This window comes from Pogona vitticeps, chromosome 2, assembly GCF_051106095.1.
Source record: "Pogona vitticeps strain Pit_001003342236 chromosome 2, PviZW2.1, whole genome shotgun sequence".
Classification (NCBI taxonomy): Eukaryota; Metazoa; Chordata; class Lepidosauria; order Squamata; family Agamidae; genus Pogona; species Pogona vitticeps.
Genome location: NC_135784.1, coordinates 66,799,914 through 66,827,282, shown reverse-complemented (window position 1 = coordinate 66,827,282; position 27,369 = coordinate 66,799,914). Strand labels below are relative to the sequence as shown.

The window sequence follows — 27,369 nt, the reverse complement described above, 5'->3', positions numbered from 1 at the left end:
AGATACTGAAGGATATTCCTTTGTTTAATTAACTTCGCTTTCCCTTTACAAATGGAAAGTTATATGCACAAAATCAAGGTTAAGGTATGCACCACTTGATAAGCAATTTTCTGTCTAAAAGGTCGTAATGACCTAATCAAACCAAAATTAATTGTTACTCCTACCTCCCACAGAAAGTGGTAGGAATCGAAAACATAAGCTATGTTCTTCCATTGTTTTCAGTTACAAATAAATGTAGCTGAATCTTGCATGGAGTTAGGTTGTTTAAATTCCATTCAAGTCGATGGAATTCATACAACCACTGTACAGAAATGTTGCCTAAATTAATATTGCCAGGTGGACCAGCAACACATCTATTAAAGATTATTTTCAATTTGGCTTAGCAGAGAAGTCAACATTCTCTCTTAATACTTATGCATAATGATTTAAGAAAATACATTATCAATATACTTTTAATTATTAAATTATATTGTATTGGATTTGATTGTGTTAACATTGCATAGTGTAATACATATATTTACAGGGGACTCAAGTAGAGTAAATGTAACTGCAGTCCTTATTTCCTTATCTTAAAATAATAACTTAGCAATATTGATGTCAGGATAAAATGAAGTTGCAGCTTTCTTGTTCTTTCAAGTTAAAGTTATGATTCTCACTTAACCCAGTATACACGTTTTCACTCCCATTCACTTAATACAACCCTGTAATCCTTGTTGCAAATCTTGCATTTAAAGTGCAAACAAAAATGTGTTTACAGTACATCGGAATCTTGCAATTATTTAATGGAACATTTTGCATTTGATTGCCCATTAAGATACTTGACTCTACTGAAGCATAAATCTATCTGAAAGAGTCTCTCCACGTGTCTGAACAATATCGCAGGTATGGAAATGTTACATGAAAGATCAGCACGCTGACTCTGACACACCATCTGTGTGCGCTACGGTCTTTGGAACAAAACCTCTTACACACTGAAATCATTATCTCTCTGAAGTCTGCAGCTGGCATTTAAAACTTATTGATGGCATGGGTATCAGTGGCTCAGTAGGCAGCTCTTTTGCCTGAGGCTTGCAAGGTCACAGGTTCACATGCTGCTTAAAGAAAAAGTTGGACCTTTTCCAGGATTGTGTGTGGGCTGTGCTAGTCTCCTAGGGGGCAGTCCTCACGACAGTAAGTGAAACCATGTCTGCTTTGTAGATATCAAAGCTCTCTTCCAAATGGCAAAAGGAGAACTGGTCAAGGAAGCCACAGTTCTCTATATGCCTAGAGCAAGAGAGAAAAAGAAGGCTACATAAGGGTAATTTACTGTCATGAATTTGGGGACTTCCTAGAAAATTAATTCCTAGAAAATGAATTCAATAATTAGGCACAGAAACATATTCACAAAGATCACCTGTGGTCAAATCTCTGTATGGGGTAGGACATCAGGTAGAAACACTCTTATACATTGGAATGTAACCTGCTCTGGTGTTAATGCTCTGATGCTTGGTTATTCCAGATGTCTCTCTCCTCCTCTTCTTTATAGACAGGTAAAGTTGGATCTCTTGAAGGAACTGGGGATCACACTCTAGGCAAAGGTTGGACAGGTGATCAATGTACAGCATGAGATTTTGCCGTGGCAATGTGCCTCCAACAGTGACTGGATCATCTAGTCAAAAGAAACAAAGCCAACATGTAATGGTTTGTTTGAGAAAAGAACCCAACAAACACAAGTGCATCATGATCAAAAATGGTTTATTCCTAGAGCAAGGACTGTATTTATTTGAAAACATTTCTCCTTCTCTCGTAATTTCATAAATTGCATTTGTTGTGGCCAAGTTATTTTGCCTGGCAGTTCTTCAATCAGAGATTCCTATTCTATTTTTTTTCTTTCCAAAGAAAGTAGGGAAAGAAAGCTGGTGAATGGGAGTTTGGATTAAGGCCCCATCTAAGGTTGGGGTGAGTTGCTGCCCCAACTCTCCAACATAAATCCCCCCCAAGCTACTAAGTTTAAGCTACTATTAGTCCCAGAAAGGGAAACACTCATGTTTCAGACAAAATCCAAGTTCTCACCCCAACAGGTTTGCCGCAGAAATATCATCTGCCATCTTGTTTGGCCCTGGTCTAGCTCATCAAAACCCAGTTTAGTTAATTTGTATTCAGCCGTTAATGAAGAAAAGTGTTGCACAACCTGGTATAAAACTCCTTTCTCCTCACTTCATTTGTTATTTGCACTATTACATTATTAAGTCCAGAGACATCAAAATATAAAACAGTCAGATTCAGAATTTGCTGGGACAATGCAAGAATTCCTGTTCATTTTCTTAAATACTACACCGTATCATGAATTAAACTTTTATTGAAAAGTATCTCTGATAAAGACAGTATCAAAAGGCTGAAGAAATGAGCTTCCAAATTAGAAATGAGCTCTCAAATTAGCTTCCAACTTGAGAAGTTCTGGGACCAATTTCCAAAAATACAAAATCAGTAAACATGTGGAAGAGATCACCTTCCCACTTCACAAGTAAGCTCTGACAATCTATGCAGATATCCGGGGTTTGTTTCTTGGTCTCCAGGCGTTTGTTATGTGATAAACACAAACACTCACTTATATACAGAACATTCTTGGAAAACAGCAAGTAAGGGCCACTAAGTAATAGATCAACTTCTTGCAGACATAAAAGAAGCCTAGAGTAACCCAATATTAGACGTAGTATAGGCAAACTTTTATGAGTACTATTAGGCTTAGCCATGGTTGGAGCCAACTTACTGAAATCATAGCTAATTTATTTAAGACTCTTAGGTATCATATCAACTATCAGTCTGGACCCAATTTTATAACTTGGAATCATAGAATCATCGTAGGGTTGGAAGAGACCTTGGAGGTCTTCTAGTCCAACCCCCTGCGCCAGGCAGGACACCTCACACCATCCCAGACAGATGGCTGTCAAATATTTTCTTGAAAAACTCCAGCAATGGGGCACCCACAAAATCAGGAGGCAAGCTGTTCCACTGCTTAATGGTTCTCACCGTCAGGAAATTCCTCCTTATTTCCAGGTTGGATCTCCCTCTGATGAGTTTTCACCCATTGGTTCTTGTCCTACCTTTAGGCGCAATGGAGAATAAATCAAATGCCCTCTTCCCTGTGGCAACCCTTCAGTTATTGGAAGACTGCTATTGTGTTTCCCTTCAGTCTTCTCTTCGTTAAGCTAGACATACTTAGTTCTTTTAGCTCTTCTTCATAGGATTTAGCCTCCAGTCCCCTTATCATCTTTGTTATTTATTTATTTATTTATTTATTGCATTTATATGCCGCCCATCTAGACATAGTCTACTCTGGGCGGCTCTTCTCTGCACCCCTTCCAGGGCATCAGCATTTTTTTTGTATTGTGGTGACCAGAACTGGACACAGCACTCCAAGTATGGCCTCACCAGTGCAGTATACAGTGGGACTATCACTTCCCGTGATCTCAATGCTATCCCTCTGTTGATGCAGCCTAGGACTGTGTTGGCTTTCTTGGCAGCTGCAGCACGCTGCTGACTCATACTTAGGTACATCAAAAACAGGTACATCTCCTGATTTTTATACTAAAAAGAGCTATTTGCCATGAGATAGGAGCAATTCCATCCTCCTCAATGTTTCTTTATTTTATACCAAATGACAATAATGTAAGAGGATCTCTTCCATACATAGAAATGTATGCTAAACAATCACTTAGTCTTGGATCAGAGAAAGTAAAAAATGTTAATGGAGACTATTACTATTGCCTGGCTTACGTAAATAGGTCCTGGTTAAAACGTAACAGAAATGTCTTAATAATAATAATAATAATAATAATAATAATAATAATAATAATAATGATGATGATGATGATGATGATGATGATGATGATGATGATGATGATGATGATGATGATGATAATAATAATAATAATAATAATAATAATAATAATAATAATAATAATAATAATAATAATAATAATAATAATAATAATAATAATAATAATAATAATAATAATAATAATAATAATAATAGGATTACTGCAAATACATTAGGCAGTAGAGAAGTAAAAAAAGAAGCCAAAATGACTATACTAGGACAAATAGAAAAAAATTATTTAAGGCAGTGAAATTGGAGAATATTTTGAAAACAACAGAAACAAAGACTCATTATAAGAATCAACAATTTAAAATAAATTAAACAGCTGGAAAAATAAACCACTACATGGAAAACCCCTGAAAAATATTGATAGAAAGCATGATAATAACTCAGCATGGGCATGACTAAAACTGGGGACCCTTAAGAAAGAAATTGAAGGCTTGATTTTTGCTGCACAAGAACAAGCACTCCAAACCAAAGTGATGAAAGCTAAGATCCAAGGAATTAATGCTAACAGGAAATGTCAACTCTGCCAAGAAAAATATGAACCTGTGTCATCTGCAAATGTCCAAAGACTGCACAAACAGATTACAAAATTAGACATAATAGAGTGGCAAAATTAGTGCACTTGTTGATATGTAAAAATTAAAACTTGCCAGTCTCCAAGAACCCATGGGAAAATCAGGTTGAGAAGGCATCAGAAAATGAGAAAATCAAGATCTTGTGGGATTTCCAGATCCAAACACCTTGAACATAATACATCAGACATAGTAGTAATAGAACAATGAAATGTCTGAATCATTGTCATTGCAGTTCTAACATCTATATGAGGCCGCTGGGGGGGGGGTCATCAGGGGGTGTGGGGCTCTGTGCCATCAATATGCCGATGACACGCAGCTCTACATCTCCTTTTCTCCAACCACAGGAGATGCCGTTCTGTGCCTTCAGCGCTGCCTGGAGACTGTACGGGAATGGATGCAGGAGAACGGGCTGAGGCTGAACCCGGACAAGACGGAGGTACTGAGGGTGGGCGTTCCCACAACTGGGGATTGGGGAAATTCCCTCATTTTTGGGGGTGTGACCCTGCCTGCCAGTGATGGGCTTCGCAGCCTGGGCATCCAGCTGGACCCAGCGCTCACCATGGAATCTCAGGTGGCGTCTGTGGTCCGTTCCGCATTTTTCCATCTTAGGCGGATAGCCCAGCTGCGACCCTACCTTGACGTGGGGTTTCTCACTACGTTGATACATGCGCTTGTAATCTCAAGATTAGACCACTGTAATGTGCTCTACGTGGGGCTACCTTTGAGGCTGCTGCGGAAACTACAGGTGGTGCAGAATGCTGCGGCCAGATTACTCAGTGGAGTGAGAAAATACCAACATATCTCCCCCACTCTGGCCGCACTGCATTGGCTGCCCATCCGATTCCGCATCGACTTCAAAGTATTGATGCTTACTTATAAAGCTCTAAACGATTTAGGACCTCAATACCTGGCGGAACGCCTTCTCCCACCAAGATCTACCCGTGTCACTCGTGCGAGCCAGGAGGTGAGGCTGAGGAGCCTGATGCCGAGAGAGGCCCGGAATGAAAAGACTAGAAATCGGGCCTTCTCGGCGGTGGCTCCTCGCCTATGGAACAACTTACCTCCTGAGATTCGCGCGGCTCCCTCGCTGGGCATTTTTAAGAAACAAGTAAAAACACTCATGTATAGGCAGGCCTTCCCAACAGCTTATCCCTGACGATCTTTTTTTTTTTTTAATATTCCTTTGATCTCTGTCTTTGCTCACTTGTAATGTAATGTTTTAAAAAATTATTGTTGTGAATTGTAAGCCGCCTAGAGTGGTCGAATAAGACCAGATAGGCGGGATAGAAATCAAATAAATAAATAAATATAAATAAATAAATTCTAGGGGATGCCAGAGTTGAAAAGAAAGAATTAAAAAAACAGAGATCTGGCAATAGAAACATCCTACTTGCGGATGAAATACACTTCAGTGGTCCACATCATCATTGGGGCTTTGAGAACAATATCAAGAAATTTCACACAGTATTATAAACAGTTGCAGATCTCAGAAAAAACACAGAGTTAGAAAAACCCCCAACAATATTAGGAACAGCATACATACTACACCAATATTGAACAGATATTTAGGGTTTTGGTTAAAACCTTTACCTGTTATATAATACCAGTCAATGTTTTTATAATTTTGATTGACTGTGTCCAGTATTCTTGAAGAAGAAGAAGAAAAAGAAGAAGAAGAAGAAGAAGAAGAAGAAGAAGAAGAAGAAGAAGAAGCAGTAGTAGTAGTAGTCGTCATCAACCTAGCCTAAGCTGCTATTTGTCCTTTGGTGTGCAAAACAGCCATTTGACATATTAGCTATACTCCAGCTTAGAACAGGAGACTATGAAACAGCTCTGAAGCAAAATAGAAAAGCTACACAAACACACTTTGCTACATAACAGAACACTTCATAAGAGGATCACGTCCTCTTAACCTGTGACAGCAAACTTATTTATTTAGTTTTCTTCTCAGTAAGAAAGCAATTAGTTTTTTCACCCAATAAAAATATCCTTATGCATTTATAAACACTACTGGTAATTATGTAATTACCTTACCCAATCATGTTAAATTGCTGTCAGTTAGGTTCCCACCACTGATTACCTATGGAATATACGAAACCTAAATGAAGTCTTTGCTGAAGTGCACTTAGTGATTTACAAAGGTGTCTCTATGATTCCAAAAATATAACAGCACTATATTATTTGCTATAATCACCCAGTGTCTAAGGTCAAGGACAGATCTCACTGAAAGTCTTGTATAAAATCAAAAGAAACACAGAATTAAACACATAGCTTATTTTTGTTTTCTTGTCGTGACGTCTACATCTAATAGTAACCTTTCACCTCCACATAGTAAAAAAACCCTCTGTTATTATGTAATTAAAACTAATTATGTAATTCAACCTGCAGATTTTTATCCAACAGGATCTAGATCATTCAGTGGTCTTGGAAGAATTATCACATAAAATAAAACACTATGGCTTAAAATGAAGGAATAGGAGAACTGCAAATTAATAAAATCAATGCTGCCAAGGGGAATAATTGCAAGTACAGTACGTAATTCAATGTAAAATTATTCCAATGGTGATTATTGGTTTGGAAAGCCATGAATGAAATATTTTGCTTCACAAATGCAGGAAATACTCACTACCGTTCAGAAATATTAATGCCTACAAAGATGTGGCTATCAAAACAAGACATATCTTCTGTGCATATTTTAACGCTCTAAAGTTCATATGATAAAAACTACAACAGGAAATGTCACAGTAACTAAATAAATGGCAATAAATGTATTAGCAGAGATAATGGAAAGCTGTGTTACTCTGATCAATGTCACAAAGCAACCGTTTCACGCACTCCTGTGATTTGTAAGTGCCCACCGACTGGTACACAGAATTGGAAATGTTGAGAGGAAAACCAAATGGTCTGGCAAATAAAATGCTAAATAAAGTACCATCCAATTGAATGGCACTGCCTTCTTTCCCACCAGACTTTGCCAGAGCTCATTCTCAGTCCCTCATTTAGGGCTGGCTGAATGAAGGCATCCTCCAAAAGCCCTTTATTTTACTCTTCTCTGTTTCTCCACTTCCAATGTCACAAAGTGACTTTTCACATTGTCCTATCAGAACTACAGTCTCAGCATATTAACCTGGGAAAGTGGATCACTGCAGATGTGGAAAAGGTCAGAGTAACAATGCCTAACAAAGAACAACAAGTTGTTCATAGGCCTGCTTCTGGAGCAAGCAGTTGAAGGAGGAGGACTCTCTAGCTCTGGTGCCATTTCCTCATCACTCGCCTTTATATGTGTCAGTATAGCACTATTTTTGGTAGGTGTGCCAAGAAGATACAGCAGGAGTCAAGCTAGAACAGTTTCTGCATGGAAAAATTTAGGTTCCTCACACCTTCTGCAGTGGTCACAGCTTAGAGCTTTTTCTTGATAACAATATTTGCATGCTGACAAGGCAGTTCTTACGGCAACCCTTTCCAGGGTTTTCCTGGAATAGAAAACTCAGGTTTGCCATTCCCTCCTTTTGGGGGAGCCATGGGACCGTGCAGTTTGCTCAAGGCTATACAGGGTGGCTCTTTTCCTGGGATGCACAGTGGAAAACCATACTCCCAGCCACTGGAAGATACCTAACTTACTGAGCTATCCAGACAGTTATTCTCTTCTTGATATGGAAAGACTTAAAGAAAACTATGATCCTGTCCAACATTTGGGACATAATCCCAGACAATAATGCTGGGAAAAGTTGAAGGCACCAGGAACACAGCAAGACTGAATATGGGATGGATTAACTTAATATAGGTTAGTGCTTCCTTGAACTGGCCCAATCTAAACAGGGCTACTACATTGTAGGTTGTTAATTCATAGGCGTCCCATAAGTCAGAAACAGCTTGACTGCACAAATAATCTAACCTTTTATTTTGTGTTGAGTCCTTTCTTTTCCCTCTGTTTCCGAAAATGTTACATTCTGCACCTGCACATTTACTAACTGTACTTCTCTATATCCTCAGATGCTGAGGGTTAGCCATATGTGAATGGGATCACAGCCCAACCTCTTATGTAAACATGATCCTGGCATAGTCCTGGCCAGGAGCCACTTATGACTGGGAGAGAGAACATGTTACCCAAAATGTTAGGGTGTGGGACCATTCTGTCCTAGTCCACACACTGACTCAATCTGGCTGCGGTTGAACAAATGTATTCAGATGCAGATGTACAGATACAAAACAAGATGTGCTTTGTTTAACAGTCAAGAATATGTGCACATTTACACCAATTCTTTCTTCTTTTAAGTGTGTGAGTCCTGTTTCCAGTCTCCGACTGTTTTTATGTCACTAGAACAATTAGCAATTTAAAGGTAGCCACATCATTTTCAGCTGACGTGTGGGATTTTCTATTTTGTACTAAGGTATCCAGATCTAAGAGCAACATGTAAAATGAGATGGGGAACTTTGAGGGACCACTGATCTGTCCCAGCATGATCATTTTTATTCACTCTCGTATATTTTCTCCAGTCACCATGAGAACAATCTTCCATAAGTTTAAATAAATCATAGTAACTGCTGCTCTTTCTCTATTCCACCCTCATGCCACACTTTTCTCCTCTTCCTAACACATGAAATGAGTTGCTAAGTCAAGAGGTGCTATTTTACCTCAGCGATCCAAAACATGCCTCCCCGCTCAGCAAACCCAAAGCACTAGAGGTAACCAGTGAAAACAAACAAAAAAGGTGCAATTCTCTCCCCACCCCCACCTCCCACCTTGATGTCTTGAGGCCACGTTTTAAGCACAGTACCAGAAAATGTGCATAAGGGAGCCTAAATACTAAATTATGCTACTATATATCCAATTTGATTTTTTTAAAATAATAATAATAATGATTTAGTGGTGCATCTGTTAAAATCATATGGCATACCACATGGCATCTCGATCACATTGTATTTTATTGCAAGTTACGACAAAGGGAAATATGACCTTCTCTATACACACAGAAGAAAATCCTGCTTGGATCTGTTCTATTATTAGCTGGAATTTATACAGTTTTAATTTGGAGGGCAACTATATGCATGACTTCATTTATAGAGAGAGTTTTTCCCCGACCAAAAAGGCCAGATGGTAAACTAAGGAAACATGAACAATACACATGCTGCTTCCTAATGGGTAGAACTGAGGATCATTTTGTAGATAATTGTTGCTAAATGAAAGAGAGTATGAATTTGTCACTAAGCACATTTGCTCCTTTTGAAGCTAGCTCACTACTTTATTCCAAGCCTTTCATCTGAGTCCATTGTTCCCATTATGCAGAAAGTGATTACTGTATTAAATTTTCATAATATGACACCTACACATGTTTTTAAAAGTTTTTTTTATACCCAATGCATTACCCATGGACATTTTTTTATTTAAAAAAAACTTACTGTATTATTATGACTGATGTGCTTGTATAATATTGCTAACATTTTTTCTGTAATGTAATGCAAAAATCTACAAAAATAAGTTTTTAAGCACACATTAACAATAAAGTTATGACATGATAGATGAACACAGTTATACCCTTGTTATTACTCCAAAACGCATTACATGTAACTCTATCAGTTGCAATGTACTACTCCAAGTTCTAAAATACACAGTACACCTGGTTTGTAATGCAGATTTTTTTAAACTGCAGCTTAATCAGAAAACTATGGATAAGAAATTAATTTGTTGGGTTGTCATTTTGATGCCAAAACCCCCCACAAAAATACATTTATGAGACTTATGACGAGTTTCTTCAATAACGCACACAAAACCGTGCATGCATTTGAAATATGTTCAAAATTGCATACAATTTTTTAAAATGCACACAAACATGCTTCACCTAATGAAAATACGTACAATAATAAATAAATAAATATTTAAAAATGAACATAAAATGCTTACCAGAGAGCACTTTTTCTAGTTCTGCGATTTTATAGCTGGAATCTAACTGAAAATGGACACTGGCATAACACCATCAGTGTAAGCGTCAGCTGTGAATTGCCATAAATTAAAAAAAATGGTGTAGGCATTTGCTGTTGCACAATAAAGCAACTGTGTAACTAAGAGGACTCTGGCCTGTGACTTCTCTAAATATCTAAATATTTCAAGGAACAAACTCCTAAATCTCTTTACACACCTCTCTCTCAGGTTTCTAGATTCCTCTGCAAATCCTGGCTTACTCCTTCCCACAAATTACTCCAAAAAGAGAACCAAGATTTGAAGACCCCTATTATAATCTGAAATACAGAAGCGGCTTGTGAGAATAGTTCATTATTTAAGCTCATAATGTGGAAAGCTAGGATCATGGGGAATTCATATGTTACACACTGAAAAATGAATTATTGATGAAAAATGAATAATTAATACCCATAACAAACAAAAAGGAACAACAGCAGTTCACTGTCAGTATTCACACAAACTGTGATACAGTTTTTCATATAAGAGCTCCAGTACAGAACTGTATATTAAGAGAAGGTGCCACACACACATGGGATTCCCACTGTGCTGTAGTGGACAGAGTGATAGATAAGGACTTTGGATAACAGGGTTTGATTCTTCGCTCAGCCATGGAAACTGACTGGGGGAGTGGAACTGGTTAAACTTTACATATCTCATTTCCCTTGAAAACCCTATTAGAGTTGCTATAAGTCAGTTTCAACTTGATAGCGAGTGCACACACACACACACACACACACACACACACACACAAGGTTTATTCATGCTACCAAAGTATGATGTAGTACAGTACGGAGCATGCATGTAAAAAGATGGTGATGGGTACAATTCATGAAGAATGGTTGTATCTGAAAAACATGTATACATTTCTGCATATTTTTGTTGTTGTTCAGTCATTAAGTCATGTCCGACTCTTTGTGGCCCCATGGACCAGAGCACGCCAGGCCCTCCTGTCTTCCACTGGCTCCCGGAGTTTGGTCAGATTCATGTTGGTCACTTCAATGACACTGTCCAATCATCTCGTCCTCTGTCGTCCCCTTCTCCTCTTGCCTTCACACTTTCCTAACATCAGGGACTTTTCCAGGGAGTCTTCTCTTCTCATCAGATGGCCAAAGCATTGGAGCCTCAGCTTCAGGATCTGACCTTCCAGTGAGCACTCAGGGTTGATTTCTTTCAGAATTGATAGGTTTGTTCTCCTTGCAGTCCAGGGGACTCTCAAGAGTCTCCTCCAGCACCACAATTCAAAAGCATCAATTCTTCGGCGGTCAGCTTTCTTTATGGTCCAGCTCTCACTTCCATACATCATTACTGGAAAAACCATGGCTTTGACTATGCGGACCTTTGTTGGCAAGGTGATGTCTCTGCTTTTTAACATGATGTCTAGCTTTGTCATCACTTTCCTCCTAAGAAGCAGGTGTCTTTTAATTTCGTGGCTGATATCACCATCTGCAGTGATAAGTTAAATAAGCAGGGAGACTATATACAGTCTTTTTGTACTCCTTTCCCAATGTTGAATGACAGTTGTTCCATATCCAGTTCTAACTGTTGCTTCCTGTCCCACATATAGGTTTCTCAGGAGGTGGATAAGGTGGTCAGGCACGCCCATTTCTTTAAGAACTTGCCATAGTTTGCTGTGGTCCACACAGTCAAAGCCTTTTGCATAGTCAGCGAAGCAGAAGTAGACAGTTTTCTGGAACTCTCTGGCTTTTTCTATAATCCAGCAGAGGTTAGCACTTTGGTCTCTTGTTCCTCTACCTTTTGAAATCCAGCTTGTACTTCTGGGAGTTCTCGGTCCACATACTGCTGGAGCGTACCTTGTAGGATTTTGAACATAGCCTTCCTAAAGTGTGAAATTAGTGCAATTGCCCACAATAGTAGATATGATAATTGTCTGAATTGAATTCACCCATTCCCATCCATTTTAGTTCACTGATGCCCAGGATGTCAATGTTTATTCTTGCCCTCTCCTGTTTGACCATATCCAGCTTACCAAGGTTCATAGATCTTACATTCCAGGTTCCTTTCACTTCCAGGCATGTACGTGGCTGAGCCTCCTTTTGGCTTTGGCCCAACCACTTCATTAGCTCTGGAGCTGTTTGTACTTCTCCTCCACTCTTCCTCAGTGGCATGTTCGACACCTTCCGATCTGAGGAGCTCATCTTCCAGTCATATCTTTTAGCCTTTTGTTTCTGTCCATGGAGTTTTCTTGGCAAAGATACTGGAGTGGTTTGCAAGTTCCTGCTCCAGGTAGATTGCGTTGAGTCAGAACTCTCCACTATGACCTGTCCGTCTTGGATGTCCCTGCACGGCATAGCCCATAGCTATATGGGCCATATACTGCATGTGTTTACATTTTAAAAAATGCATCTGATGTGGAAACAGGATGGATTTAATGAATTTAAGATTATAAAAATAACAAAGTGAGCATAACTGAAAAGTACAGATTTATATTTCCTTGCTGGGATGGATTTTGTTATTGTACAATAGCTCCATAATCTTTGTGTTGCTCACATTTTGGCTCTCAGCCTGTGCTCAAGATTATTCCTTATCCTTTCAAAATACAAAAATATATTTTCAAAAGATGCACCTATAAAACTCACCCTGACTATTCCCTGATTTCTTTAAGTAGGTCATTTCTAAACAGAAAGCACACATTTATCAGCTAAGCATCCCACCTCATCCCCCATTTTCCTAGCAATATGTCATTCATGTCTGCAAAGAACAAGATCCTGCTGTTTTTAAAGTTGAACCCCTGCTGATTTTTGGCCACTCCAAATATTCTGTCGTAGTTCATCTAATCCGATATTTTTCAATATCTCCATATTTGGATTCCTTTGCAAATTCTTTTTCTGCTCTGTGTGTGAGGTTCTATAAACTGGAAATAAAAGATTTAATGTGTTCTTTGAGAACTAAAAGAGTTTCCTCCTTAAAAAGAACTTAAAGAAACAGTCTACAGTGCCCCAGTACAAAATAAGTACACAGTACAGTATTATGCCTAGTTTTATAATCCACAGATTTAGTAGTTTCTGCCTCTTTAATCCTTTTGAAAATCTAATTTTGTTGTGTTTTTATTATTGATTAAATCTGCTCACTAGAATTTCTCTCCCCTTCACGGATTGCTGCCTTGTTGTGGTGAAGGGACTTGAGTAATTCAGAGAGGCTATGGGTTATGCCATGCAGGTACACCAAAGACAGACAGGTCATAGTGCAGAGTTCTGACTAAACGCGATCCACCTGGGGTAGGAACCGGCAATTCCACTCCAGTATCTTTGCCAAGAAGACTCCATGGACAGAAACAAAAGGCTAAAAGATACGATGCTGGAAGATGAGCCCCTCAGGTTGGAAGGCGTCCAACATACTACTGAGGAAGAGCGGAGGACAAATACAAGTAGATCCAGAGCTAATGAAGTGGTTGGGCCAAAGACGAAAGGATGCTCAGCTGTGGACGCACCTGGAAGTGAAAGGAAAGTAGCTTCAGAGTTCTGCTGTCAGAAGGATCTGCAAGCAAAACACTCATACTAAGTAAGATCAGTCAGCAGAAGACTCTAAAAAGGAGCAGAGAAGAAGTACAAAGGAAAGGACTTCAGTTATGGCAAATCAAAGCCTCCTCCAGTCCAGGGACACAGTAACTGTTCAGGCCAAGGTGGGAGTAGGTTTTTAATTTCCAACATACTTCAGGCATGAGGGTCCTGGATTCAGCTCACCTATCTCAGGTAACCTGGAATATAACCATAAAAAGTGGAGGAAATCTGATTGGTAAGGCCAGTTGGTCAGCTTTTGAATCGGAGTTGTATCCCCTGTGTCTGATACTGTAATGGAGTCTACTAAGCACAACTTGTTGATGAAGCTCTCTTGTTTCTTCAGTCATTTCGAACATTATGAATTTTTTTATAACATTATGATTTTTAATGGGAATTTTTAAGAGATCTTTGAAAACATGGCTGTTTAGACAGGCTTTCCTGGATATTATATAAACAGAGTGCACTGGTGCCTCCATCATCTTATCTTTTTAAATTGTTTTTCAATTATTTTCATATTTTCACTTTGACTTTTTCCTAGTTTTAAGTTGATTGATAAGTTCCATTTGATTTCCTAAATTGTTAATATGTTTGCTATTTTATTTAAAATGTTAGGTGTTGTTTATTATGTTGTGAATCGCCCAAAGTAGCCTTGATAGTCAGATGGCCTGTATAGAAATTGAATGAATGAATGAATGAATGAATGAATGAATGAATGAATTCTGTGACATGGAGCCTGCAGATGAGGGCAGCCCATTGCAATCATGCAACCATATGACTGGTTGCACATAGATGTCTGAAAAAGAAGGGCAAAGATCTTCTCTCTTTCCACATCATGCCAGCACCTCCTACCCACTACCACCACCTGTGGCAACATACTAAATAGATGGACTGGCACTGTAATGCGTATAAGGGAGGGAACTGGATGAGAAATATTTTCCTGATTAGAATCATGGTTGAAATAATGCTATGTGGATCTTGAAGCTTCTATTTCTGCAACCTGAAACATGCATTACTGCTATCGATGAAATGTCTACATAGTCTTGAGATGAAGCCCCACATAGAACACATTACAAAATACTCCTACATGGGTATTGCTAAAGATGTAGCTAATGACTGCAGCCAGGTATCAACAACAGTTGCCAGATATGGGAAAAGATTCTTTTGTGGGTGACTAATCCCCAAATACCCTTGCCAACATGACCACCAGTGATGCTGGTGCAGATATTCTGGTGTTCAAAAATGTCACATTCCTCATTTCTGCTAGTTCCGTGAGCAAACCACAAACTCTGTGTCTACCAACAGTACAATCCTTATACAAGTCATTTCAAAAGTGAATCTCATTGAGTTTGGTGGAATTTACTCTCTGATAAATGTGTATCAGGTTTCAGCCCAAAGACAGATTTAAAAAAATAATAGAGGAAAACAAGGTAGGTCTATATATTGATCTATTCTACACTGAAAACTTTTCCAGCATTTTTCTTTTTCCTTTTCTTCAGTCCTCCTCAAATCAGCACAGAGGGAGGACAGCTGGATTGCAATAGACTAACATTGAGGGACTTTTCACTTTGTGCCTTTCAAAGGTATTACTTATAATTTCATGCAGATCCATAGTCTTTGCCATATATAGTATTGCGCCTTAGCTTTTGGATGCTATGTGATTAACTCCTTGCGTCACAAAACACAAACAGAGTTATCCTCAATCTTATTAGATTTTTCTTTACTATGAACTCATGCAAATTATTTTTGTTTGGTCTACCTTGTGCTGACAGCAATTAATTCTAAAGCCTAAAACATAAAGGGATACAGTTAACACATGTTTTCAATCTGTAAGCAAGTTATCCAATTATTTTAGGTAAACGTTTATGATTACAACCATTCTACCAACTCCTATATAATGAATTATTTTCTTCTAAATGGACTTAGGAGCCATGTCGATTTTTAGGTGGAAATAAATGGTGATGTATTCCTTTCCAATCATGAAATTATTTAATGACTGTGCATTTTTAAAATTTCCATGTTAGAAAGAGGATACTAGGAGCATGACTGCGGAAGATCTTTCATGCATTAAGACTATAATTTATCGTTATAAATTGAGCCTGTACAAGTCTTGGCTAAAGGTGAGTAACTTGATTGATTGGTCGTGGTGAAATATAATAGAGTCAAAAGATCAGATTTTCAACCATTTTCTGTAATTTCAAAGACGAATTGCCTGGTTTGTTGCTCAATGAGCAGACTGGCTCACAAGATATCGAAAAACATCAGCAGAAATCCTGCCCATTGAAGTTCCTGTCCTAGTATGTATTCTCAGCTTTGCTCTTTTGCCAGACGAGAATTAAGCACTTAGTTGTAGTTTGAAAGAAGATACTGTTCCCTCCGGCCCACTGGAATACTAGTGGCTGGCACAGATAGGGAAGTGTATCAAGCAGACATTCCTTGTAAACAATGCACTCACTAGTGCAGAGATAATCGCTAGAGATGAGAGTGAAAGGTCACTTCCATGACAGTAAAAAATGTACTACGGTCAACAAAAGTGCATTGATTTATTGAAAATATGCCTATACTGCTTTTTGATTAAATGATGATATAATGTAAAATATTAAATATATAATATAAATCATAATTAGTTAAAACATACAGCATCAAAAAAAAAAGCATTTAATGTGAATGTATGTTTAACATCTATACCCACATACAACTGAAGTTCAACAACAATTTAACATTAATGTTGTTTAACTTGAATTGCATGTTTATAGTGAGCGGCCACTGATTTAGAAGATGAATGAATGAATGAATGAATGAATGAATGAATGAATGAATGAATGAATGAATGAATGAATGAATACAGTGGTGCCCCGCTTAACACTTACCCCGCATGATGTTGAAATCGCTTAATGATGGGTTTTTTGTGATCGCTACTGCGATCACAAAACAATGGTTCCAATGGGGTTTTTTTGTTTGACATCGATTAGGAGCCTGCTTCATGAACTGTTTGTTCGCTTAACAACAATTTTTCCACCTCCGCAAAATGGCTTCCCTTCATAAAATGGCTTCCCTCCCTTCGCAAAATGGCGGTTTTCCAGATGGAAGCTTCATATTACAGGGAATTAGAAAAGTTGATCGGCGGTTCTCTATGGCAAATCTTCGCTGGACGATCAGGTATTTCCCCCACTGGAATGCATTGACCAGTTTTCAATGCATTTCAATGGGGTTTTTACTTTCGCTTGATGACGATTTCACTTAACAGCAATTTTAACGGAACGCATTATCGTCGTCCAGTGGGGCACCACTATAAATAAATGCTATGGATGGCCATTTGAAGAGGTGGCAATTGTGGCATGCTATTAGAGTGTGCATGCTCACATACTTTTGTGTTTGTGTGTGTGTGTGTGTGTGTGTGTGTGTGTGTATACACACACACACACAGTGGTGCTTCGCTTAACAATGTTAATTGGTTAAAACAAAACATCGCTATGGGAAAACATCGTTAAGCGAAACACCATTTCCCATAGGAATGCATTGAAAACCGGTTAATCTGTTCCAATGGGAACGGATTATTGTCCTTAAGCGAAAATCCCCATAGGAAACATCGCTAAGTGAAACAATGTTTCCTCCACCGGAAAGCCATTCAAAAGCACTGAAGCTGGCTTCAGTGCTTTTGAATGGCTTTCCGATGTCTGTTTTTGCTCATTTTTAAGTGTCTTAAAATGTCTGAAACCTGTTTTAAATGCTAGGATTCGGTAGTGCACCTTGTGAAACATGTGCAAACTTAATTTGGCTTTGTTCTGAGTCTTCGTTAATTTTTCGTGAATTTTTATTTCCCTCATTGAAAAGCATTGGACGGACATATATATGCCACCATACTACTGACAAATGATAGCAACACCATGAAATAACTATTGAAGAAGATGGAAGAAAAAAAAACGGAGAAGCAGAATTACTGGCAAACATTAAGAAGGCAAGATTAATGACTACATAATTGTGTTGTTTTTATGTGCTGTCATGTTGCTCTTAACTTACAGCAACCAAAATATCCTGTCCTCAACAACCCTACCCAGCTCTTACAAAATCTCCAAAATATCCTGTCCTCAACAGTCCTACTCAGCTCTTATAAATTCAAGCCTGTGGCTTCATTTAGGGAGTCAATCCATCTCTTATTTGGTTTTCCTGTTTTCCTGCTGCCTTCCACCTTTCCTAGCATTATTGTCTTTTCCAGAGAATCCTGCCTTCACAACCTCAGTTCCAAAATGTTTGCCTTCAGAGATAGTTCAGACTTGATTTGATCTACAACCTAGTTGCTCATCTTTCTGGTGGTCCAGAGTATCCACAAAGCTCTCCTCCATCACCACATGTCAAACAAATCAATTTTCTTCCTGTCAGTTTTCTTTACTATCCAGCTTTCCCACCCATACATGATGATCTCGAAAAAAATAGTGTGGATGATCTTGGTCTTGGTCTCCAGTGATAAGAAGATATTTTCTAATTCCTCCGTTGCTGCTCTTCTGAGTCTCCATCCTCTTCTGATTTCTTGGCTGCAGTCTCCATTTGGCCTGGCAGATGAGCCAAGGCACATAAAATCTCTACTTCAATTTCTTCATTGTCAAGTTATGCGCCTCTTCTGTATTCATGATTTTGGTTTTCTTTGTGTTTGATAGCAGTTATCTTCTTTCACTAAAAATTGTTTCAAGTCAGTGCTACTTTTTGCTAGTAAGTGTATCATTTACATACTGAGGTTTCTTCCACCATTTTTATTTCTTTCTCTGCCACACACACTCATACACACACATAACAATGTTTGGTCATTGTGGCGTTTGCCGTAGTGGCCCTTGCTTGTTTTTCCCTCGCAAAGGCTCATGTCACATTTTCTTCTCGCTGCCACCAGTGGATTACTTTAATCCACAAGATAAATGACATTTGTCAGAACACTTGTCTTGTGAACACAAACAGAACTTATTTATTGAAGTGAAGCCGATTGAATAATAACAGGAGTTTCTCAGATATACATTATGCATAAGCAAATCATCAGTTCTCTTAGCACATACTTCTTTTCTCTTGCAATATCAGTACCACCTATCTCTCTCAGCATCTCATCTTTATCTCTATCAGTATCAGTTTCAGTTCTCTCTTTCACTAACCCGCCCTATCTATATATCTATCTATCTCTAACTGCCTCTCATTCCAATCTCTATCTGACTCCTCCTTCTCCCGCCAAGCCTCATGTTGCTGCTGACTCCGCCTCTCCAGCCCTCTCATAGGCTCATCCAAATCAGCCTATGAATATGAATAGCATGAGTGACGTGGGGGATTGCCACGGTCATATTTTATCATAGGTTTTTATTATGAATTACATCAAAACTTTCACGAAGTGGAATAAATCTATTAATTAAATAAAAAATAAATGCTGGCTGACTGCTTCTCCCCACAATATTTTTGGCCGTGTGCCTGCATTCTTCTTTCTGGCCAGTTGTGTCCTATTTGCCTAGAAAGGCAGCATGGTTGCTTGACATTTACAGCCCTCCTTTTCCTTTATCTTTTCAACAACGAGCTTGATATACATCCTGGTCGTCAATATCATATATCTAACTGGGGGATGGATATGTCTCGGTCTTGTTTCCTTTGTATGCAGTCCTCCTGGGTTTTATAGGATGCTCTTAATAAGAAGCACATTATGCTGCAGAGGAAGTCCTTGAGCAGACTTTGCAGATCAGTATGGCAAATTAGTTTCAGAATGTGGAAGGTCAACTTGGAAACAAAAGCTGAAGTATAACTGTGAGTTTTGAGGCTAAAAGGGAGAAGCAGTGTGTTGGTCCTCTGTGATGTTTATATAACCCTTATGTTAAAACTAAAGGCAAGGCTCAAAGATCTAGGAGTTACGTTCTCAGTGTTATTGCTCAAGACTCCATACTTGAAAGGTGGGAATCCAAACTGTGTGTCTAGTCCAGTGCTTCCCCACTTAAATGTCTGAGAGAGGCAACAAAGACAAACATGGATTCAAACATAAAGAAAGGAAGACTGGGCTGGATCCAGAGAAGCTTCCTCTCTTGAAGAAGTTCCCATCACTGAAGGGAGGTACTTTCTTCTTATGGAAGAAGTTCCTCCATTATAGAAAGCCCCCTCTGGTTCCACTTTATTTATTTATTTATTTATTTATTTATTTATTTATTTATTTATTTATTTATTTATTTATTTATTTATTTATTTATTTATTTATTTATTTAGCTTCTAAATCAGTGGCCACTCGCTATAAACATGCAATTCAAGTTAAACAACAATGTTAAATTGTTGTTGAACTTCAGTTGTATGTGAGTATAGATGTTAAACATACATTCACATTAAATGCTTAATTTTTTTAGATGCTGTATGTTTTAACTAATTATGATTTATTTTCTATATTTAATATTTTACATTATATCATCATTCATTCATTCATTCATATGCTGCCCACACTACCCAAAGTTTTTTGGGTGGTTTACAACAATTTGGATTCAATAAAAAAAAGAAAAAGATAAAAATAATTAAAATACAATTAAAAATACAATGGTCTAAAAACTGCCATCAGGACCCACAGTTGATATTATTTCACTTAAAAGCCTTCTGGAACAGGAAGGTTTTGACCTGGCGCCGAAATGTCCTCAGTGTCGGCACCAGATGAATCTCCCTCAGGAGGGCATTCCATAGTCTGGGGGCAGCTGCCGAAAACGCCCTTTGTCTACAAGCCGTTCCTCTTCCCCTCTTCCCCTACAAGGACGTCTCTAGTGACAGTTTCTTCTTCCATAACATGGATGAATATATAAATACATAAAACCAATGTATAAATATCTCATATCAAATAAGAGGAGCTTGAAAAAAGGTTTGGCTTATGCCGTAACGCATGCATGCACATCCTATAGCCCATGGGCCCCTTGCAGCTTCAGCGGTTCCTGGCACGGTCCCTGCTCTCCTTCTCCTGTACTCTGGGAGGAACAACAGTGCTGGAGCCCATTCTTCCAGCAGTGCTATTTCAAGTGGAGAAAAAACAAATTCAGGGAAGATCACTGGGCTGGAAAAGGTGAACGTCTCTCCCAATCCCTTGCCATCACACTTTAAAATCACTGTTGACTTGCCACTACAGTGGACCCTCGACTTACAGACAGCTCCACTTACAGACTTTTCGAGTTACAGACTTCTCTGGCCGCAAAATTTAGGTTCGACTTGCAGCCGGAGAATCAACCTACAGACCGGGGGAAAAAATGGAACAAAAATGGCCAGTTACGGATTAATCGGTTTTCAATGCATTGTAGGTCAATGGGGTCTCAACCTACAGACTTTTTGACCTGCAGCCACCGTTCCAATATGGATTGATTCTGTAAGTCAAGGGTCCACTGTAGTGCTAAAGAAGAAACACTGTTCTCAGTAGAAACTGAGAAGTGTCTCAGCTGGGGGAAGTGAAAAGTTTCCATCCTCTCTAGTGGTCCCACTTGTAAAATGCACAGCTGTCATTAAGATAGTAGGATCGGAGTTTTATTTATTTATTCTATTTATTATTAGACTTTTACCCCGCCCCTCTAGACAAAGTCTACCTGGGGCAGCTTACATGGATAATAAAAACACAACAATATAACAAATATAAACATCAACCCAAGGGCACCACAATTTAGACGTGCAAAAGGTTTGCCCTTTACTACAACTGCTGGAAGGGATGGCCTGACTGTCCTGAGCATACATGTCCCATCCAGCTGCTCCTTCCAGGAAAAAGAAACACGGACCAGCCCAACTTAGTGTAGAAGCAATATGTCACTGCCCATTTTGACCCAGATGCTTCTCCCCATTCCTCCTTCCTCTCCTTGCATGTGCCAATCTCATGTGGCCCAAGCCTAACCAAAGGGCAGTCAAGCCCCAGGCACCAGAATGGCTCATTGAAACTCTGCCAGAACTGTCCTTTCACTGCCACCAGTTGCTGGAAGGGCAAATTGTGGTGTAGAGGTGACTGTGGGAGAATCTCTGGTTACACCTCCTGCCCACTGGGGCAAATAAAGAACCTCGTTTTCATAAGGCACCTTAGGAGAGAAGGCATGTGTGACTCCCACTTGTCACCATAGCTGGTGCTTCAGTGCTGGGACTCTGACCTAGAGATCAAAAGAAGCATATTGGGACAGGCTGTGGGTCTCCTTGATCCAACGCTCCCTCCTTCCTCAAGCACACTCCCATTGAAAGGGAAAGGGAAGATGCATGTTTTGTTTTAAGGGCCGTCAAAGGAGGAACAAAACATTTTTTTAAAAAATCACATACACCCTTTTTCTCACATACAAACACACCAGTATGAGCTGACATGGTGTCAGGATAGGCATTTCTCCATCTTACTTTCTTCCTCTTGGCACCCTGTAAGATTACTGTACTGCAATCCCCACTGAACTGGACTGGACTGGTCTATTTATAATCATTGGCCTTAGAGGCATAAAGTGTATACAAAACGTGTATCCAGAACATATATAAAAAGTTAATACAATTTTACTTCCAAATTAATATACAAACAGAGGAACAGCACCCTTAAGTTTCCAGAATACAGATTATCTTCCATAGAACTTGCAGGGTATTTAAAAAACTGATGTGGTACGGAAACTTCATTATTGCGAGAGGTGAGACAAATGAAGAATGGCATTAACGTTAGATGCAACCCTGATATTTAGCCTGCAGACTTTCTCTTTTAAAATAAACGTGTCTGTTTAAGAAATTAATCAGGATATATTCTTCTGATTAAAAAGTAGCAGGAAACTGATCTTCATTCCTGTCTCCTAGACTTAGCAAAATTGATGGTGATAAAAGCTGAGGGTTCCCCCCTCCTCCCAGCACTAGTCAGGCTCTCTTTCAACTTTTCTTGAACACTGATAATTTCTGTTTTTTAAAAAACAAACCACATATAATGTGGCATCAGAGAACCAGCTTCTCTCCTTTTGAATGTGAAAGATGAGAGGAAAGGGGAGCAAGGACAAAAGTTATTTTCTTCCTCTCACTTAACTGTACAGCCACTAGCAATTAGAGAAAAACGGCAAAGACATAGGCTTCAGTGAAATTGTTAGTCACAATTAAAGGAAACACATTGAATCAGTGGGATTTTCTCAAATGTTGACTTACCATTCAGAAGTTGATTTAAATGGACCTACTTTAGTAACAATTGGTCATAAAGAGGGAAGAATAGCTGGTGTAAAATAGGCTAGTCAAAATCACCAATAAACATTTTTACAAAGCATTTTTAGTGCAGAATCTATTTCCAGCTATAAAAATATCATGCAAGAACTTAAACATTAAATGCCATTTTGGAGATCTGTCTTCCAGATCTTTGAAGGCAATTACAAATAGTGATTTTGAAGAATTAGGCTATATAACTGGATTGCAGTCCACCCAGTTCAATCCTACTCATGTCTTTCAGTGTAGAGCGGATGCTTGCCCCATCCCAGCATGACTCAACATGTGAACACTCCAACCATGCCTCTACAGGTAATTCACAATCCCCAGTGCAGGATGATAATGCCCATGGAAATAGTGTTTATACTTGCACACTGGTGTGGAATTAGAGCTGCTAGGATGTTTTCCCCAGTGTATCTATGCTCAAATGCACATGGTAGGCTCTGCGCCTAGAATGAGTAAAAAGCCAGAGAACAGGGCTGGCTCCTTAGGTGCTCTCAAATCCATGGTCCTGAGAATGTCTTGCTGAGGCCACAGGAGAAATAGTAAGTCCTGCAAAACAGGTGGGCAAAAGTAGAGCATCCATATTCTTAACCACTGCCTATAGTTCTAAGGATGATGGGATTTACAGAGGGCAGCACTCTGTCAACTCCTACCTGACAAGGTAGTTGGCAATAGATCACTTAAGATCTCCTTCCAAGCCCTACCCAATCCAGCTACCATGGAAGTTTCTATGTTGCCCTCTTTCCAAATCAGGCCTTTAGAAAAGGGCAGTAATCAGCGTGTTAAGGTTGGGGAGGGGAGAGACAGTGATACACAGGATCAATACAGTCTCAGCATCTGACCAGGCACCAGGCTAAGAGATATTTATACTAGCCGCAGAGGACAGCTAACCCCTTTCCTACGTACTGCTCTCAACTAGAAGGCGGTAGGTGTGTCAAAAATCAACTAGTGGGCAGAATCAAGCAGCTGAAATAGCTTGCTTGCAAGTCGTCGGCAGCCGGCAATGGAGAAGCGATAAATCAGCTAATTAACATTGCGTTACCACTGGGTGAGAAATATTTTTAACTGTACTGCTTTATGACTATCCTAGGACAAGACAATCCCTACAACAGAAATCCTCACCACTTATAGAGCAATGGTGAATCTAGAGAGAAGAGATGCAAGAGACACAAAGAAAATGAATTGGACATTAGACATTTAATTATACTTCAATGAAGTAAGTTTGGTAATTCTTTGTCATTAGAAACGTAAGAATCTTTCTCTTAAAGCCATTATTAGCTAAACAACGCTGGGAAATTAAACTTGGGCAAATGGGCGAATTCAATTCAGACGATTATCATATCTGCTATTGTGGGCAAGAATCCTGTAGAAGAAATGGAGTAGCCCTCATAGTCAACAAAAGAGTGGGAAAAGCTATACTGGAATGCAATCTCAAAAATGATAGAATTATTTCAATACGAGGCAAACCGTTCAACATGACAACACCTTCTAGAACTGACACCAAAGAAAGACATTCTTGTCATTATAGGGGACTGGAATGCTAAAGCAGGTAGTCACGAGATAAAAGGAGCAACAGGTAAGCGTGGAGAACCTCCCAGAAGTATAAGTTGTAGATAAAGCAAACGGCACAAGCAACCTCAATAATGCAAGTCGTGTAATACAACACTGGCTGATGCTTTGTCGCATGGACATTTAATGATTAGAAGCAGTGAAGGAGGGGGTTGTTTGGGTCTTTCTTTTTTAACAATCATCCTGTTCTGCGATTCCTATATATGTGTGTTCAGATATCAATGTGTGAGTGTTCTATACGTGTCCTCATTCTCTGTATATGTGTGTGTTTGGGGTTATATTAGTGTCCACTAAAATAACTTTAATTTTCCAGAGAGGCAATTTATGCCCACTGGGAAAGCCTTGTGTGTGTGTGTGTGGGGGGGGGGAAATAATGTTTCTCATCTTTATTTTGCCCAGAGGCAAGGAATCTCACAGGGCTTGAAAATCTCTCCCTGAGATGTCTCATCAAGTTGAGAGATCCAGTATGAATGGGAGCATAGAAGGTAGCAAGTATTCCGCACATCCTTCTCTTTTTAAATGTTTTTTTGCAATCCTAGAACCAAGTCCAGGGGTTAGAATACTTCCCTGGCCATGCCAGGTACAATTGTGTGCTTGCAACTCACAGCCTATAGATTCCAGCTTCAATATCTGAAATGAAACAGTTAACTGAAAAAATGGAAAGATGCTTCACTTTTTTTTTCAAAGTACAGAAGAAAATACAGCATTTTATTCCAGCGATTATTTGGTCAGCAACATAAGGTATTAATATGCATTAGGGATACATTATTTTGTTAAACTACTGAATTAAATTTAGGAGTTTGCATGGATGCCTCTAAGTTGCTTTTAGAGAACATTCCTGTGGCCTAGTTATAGAAGTTCAATCCTACTTACATTTGCAAAGAAACATCTATATACCTCAGAGGACTGCATATAACTATATGCATCTGAGTTCACTTTATTTATTAAAGCATGTTTAAAATAATCTCATTTGTAGCAGGTTTTCTTGTTCAATATAAACAGATGCAGAAATGCACAATATTCAATTTAGGCCTGTATACACATGGAAAATGAAAGGCAATTAAGTATGAACCAGAATAAAATTCTTTTAAAGTATTAATTCCAGCCTTCCATCTTCAACTTGCATTCTTGGCCCTTCTAAAACAGCCCTTGATGTTTAGTTGGTTGAAATCATATGTCCATCTGTTAAGCTGCTAGGTATGTGGAAACAAAGTTTTTAGGAGATCCAGACAATTCAACAAGATCATGCTAAATTTCTGCTGCTAAACTGTACTGATATATTACCACACTAGAAGCTAAGTGGCTGCAAATATCAGGGTTAGTGACCCATAGTACGTGAACAGTTAGTTAAACACATTATTTGACAGATTAAGCAATCCAGACACCTCCTTTCCCTAGTCATCAATGTGAAAATATAGAAATTCCAGTCTTTACATTACATTTTCAACTGCTAATAAATATTTAGCATAACATACAGGATTTGCAAAACCAATACTGCAGGATCCCATGGACTGCCAAAACGTCAATAAGTGAGTTCTAGATCAATGAAAAACTGAATTTTCATTAGAAGCTAAACTGAAGATTTCATACTTTGGGCACATTATGAGAAGACAAGACTCACTAGAAAAGACAATAATATTAAGAACAGTTGAAGTGAATTTAAAAAGAAGAAGAAGAAGAGCTAACAGTATATGGGTTGACTCAGCACAGGAAGCTATGGGCCTTAGTTTGCAAGAGCTGGGGGATATTGTTAAGGATAAGACATCTAGGAAGTCATTAATTTATAGGGTTGCTGTAAATTACAAAACTTGTTGGCATATAACTCTCTCTCTCTCTCTCTCTCTCACACACACACACACACACACACACACACACACACACACACACACACACACACACACACACACACACAGAGAGAGAGAGAGAGAGAGAGAGAGAGAGAGAGAGATTAATTACTGTACATCATATATATACATGACCAGCACACTTCAGTCCAAGCCAAACAAATATTTTGAATTGGGTAATTACAAAGTTCAGACAATTACAAAGTGGAGATCCAAAGAAAGAAACTACAACTTTGAAATCTCATGTCAACACTTGAGGCCAGGTAATCTTATTTGAAGTAACTGGCTTTTTAATTTAGAAAAAAGCTAAGTAAGCAGAATGTGGTAGAGGTGTACAGAATAAGATGGAGAAAGTTGATAGAAGCACTTCTCTCACACACACACACACACAGAGGTGCAGGTAAAAGTTTATAAACCTGGTAAGAGTCCTGTTTTTTTCTCGTCAAGGTCTTCATAAGCTGTATAAACTGTCCCTACACTAAGCACAGGTCAACAGGCTGACTATGAAAAAAGACACAGCCACCCCTCCAATGGTTCTAACCTATAAAAGCCCATGCAACAATATAATAGCCACCATCATTTTGCACAATCTGCATTATTTAATATGTGCAATTTTGCTTTATTTGTGCAAAAAATGATTGTAAGTATCTTCTCTTGTTGAGAGTTCTTCAAAATCCCTCGACCTCTGGTGGGCAAGGAGACACATACACACAACCAGGACCACACTAGTTCTTCCTGCTTCTTCCATACTGTTCTTGTCTCTGGGCTCCACTGTCCTCCACACACTAGAGAGGTTGCCTCTCCAATAGCCTTTCCTGCTCAGTAGTCTCCCAACATGACACAGAGCTATGACACTGACACGCAGCTGCCTGCCAAC

General features: G+C 38.9%; 1 protein-coding gene across 28 annotated transcripts in view; it reads right to left on the bottom strand.

Annotated features, from left to right (window-relative positions):
- ERC2 (ELKS/RAB6-interacting/CAST family member 2) overlaps window positions 1-27,369 on the bottom strand; it is an 817,272-nt gene that overhangs the window by 86,025 nt on the left and 703,878 nt on the right. For 25 of the 28 annotated variants that reach the window (XR_013541661.1, XR_013541663.1, XR_013541666.1 and 22 more), the window contains one exon: window positions 1,394-1,648. The exons of 1 other annotated variant lie outside the window; for it this stretch is intronic. The gene's annotated coding sequence lies outside the window, so the exon portion shown is untranslated. The remainder of the gene's footprint in view (window positions 1-1,393; window positions 1,649-27,369) is intronic. 2 more of the 28 variants (XR_013541662.1, XR_013541664.1) reach the window with 1 other exon arrangement.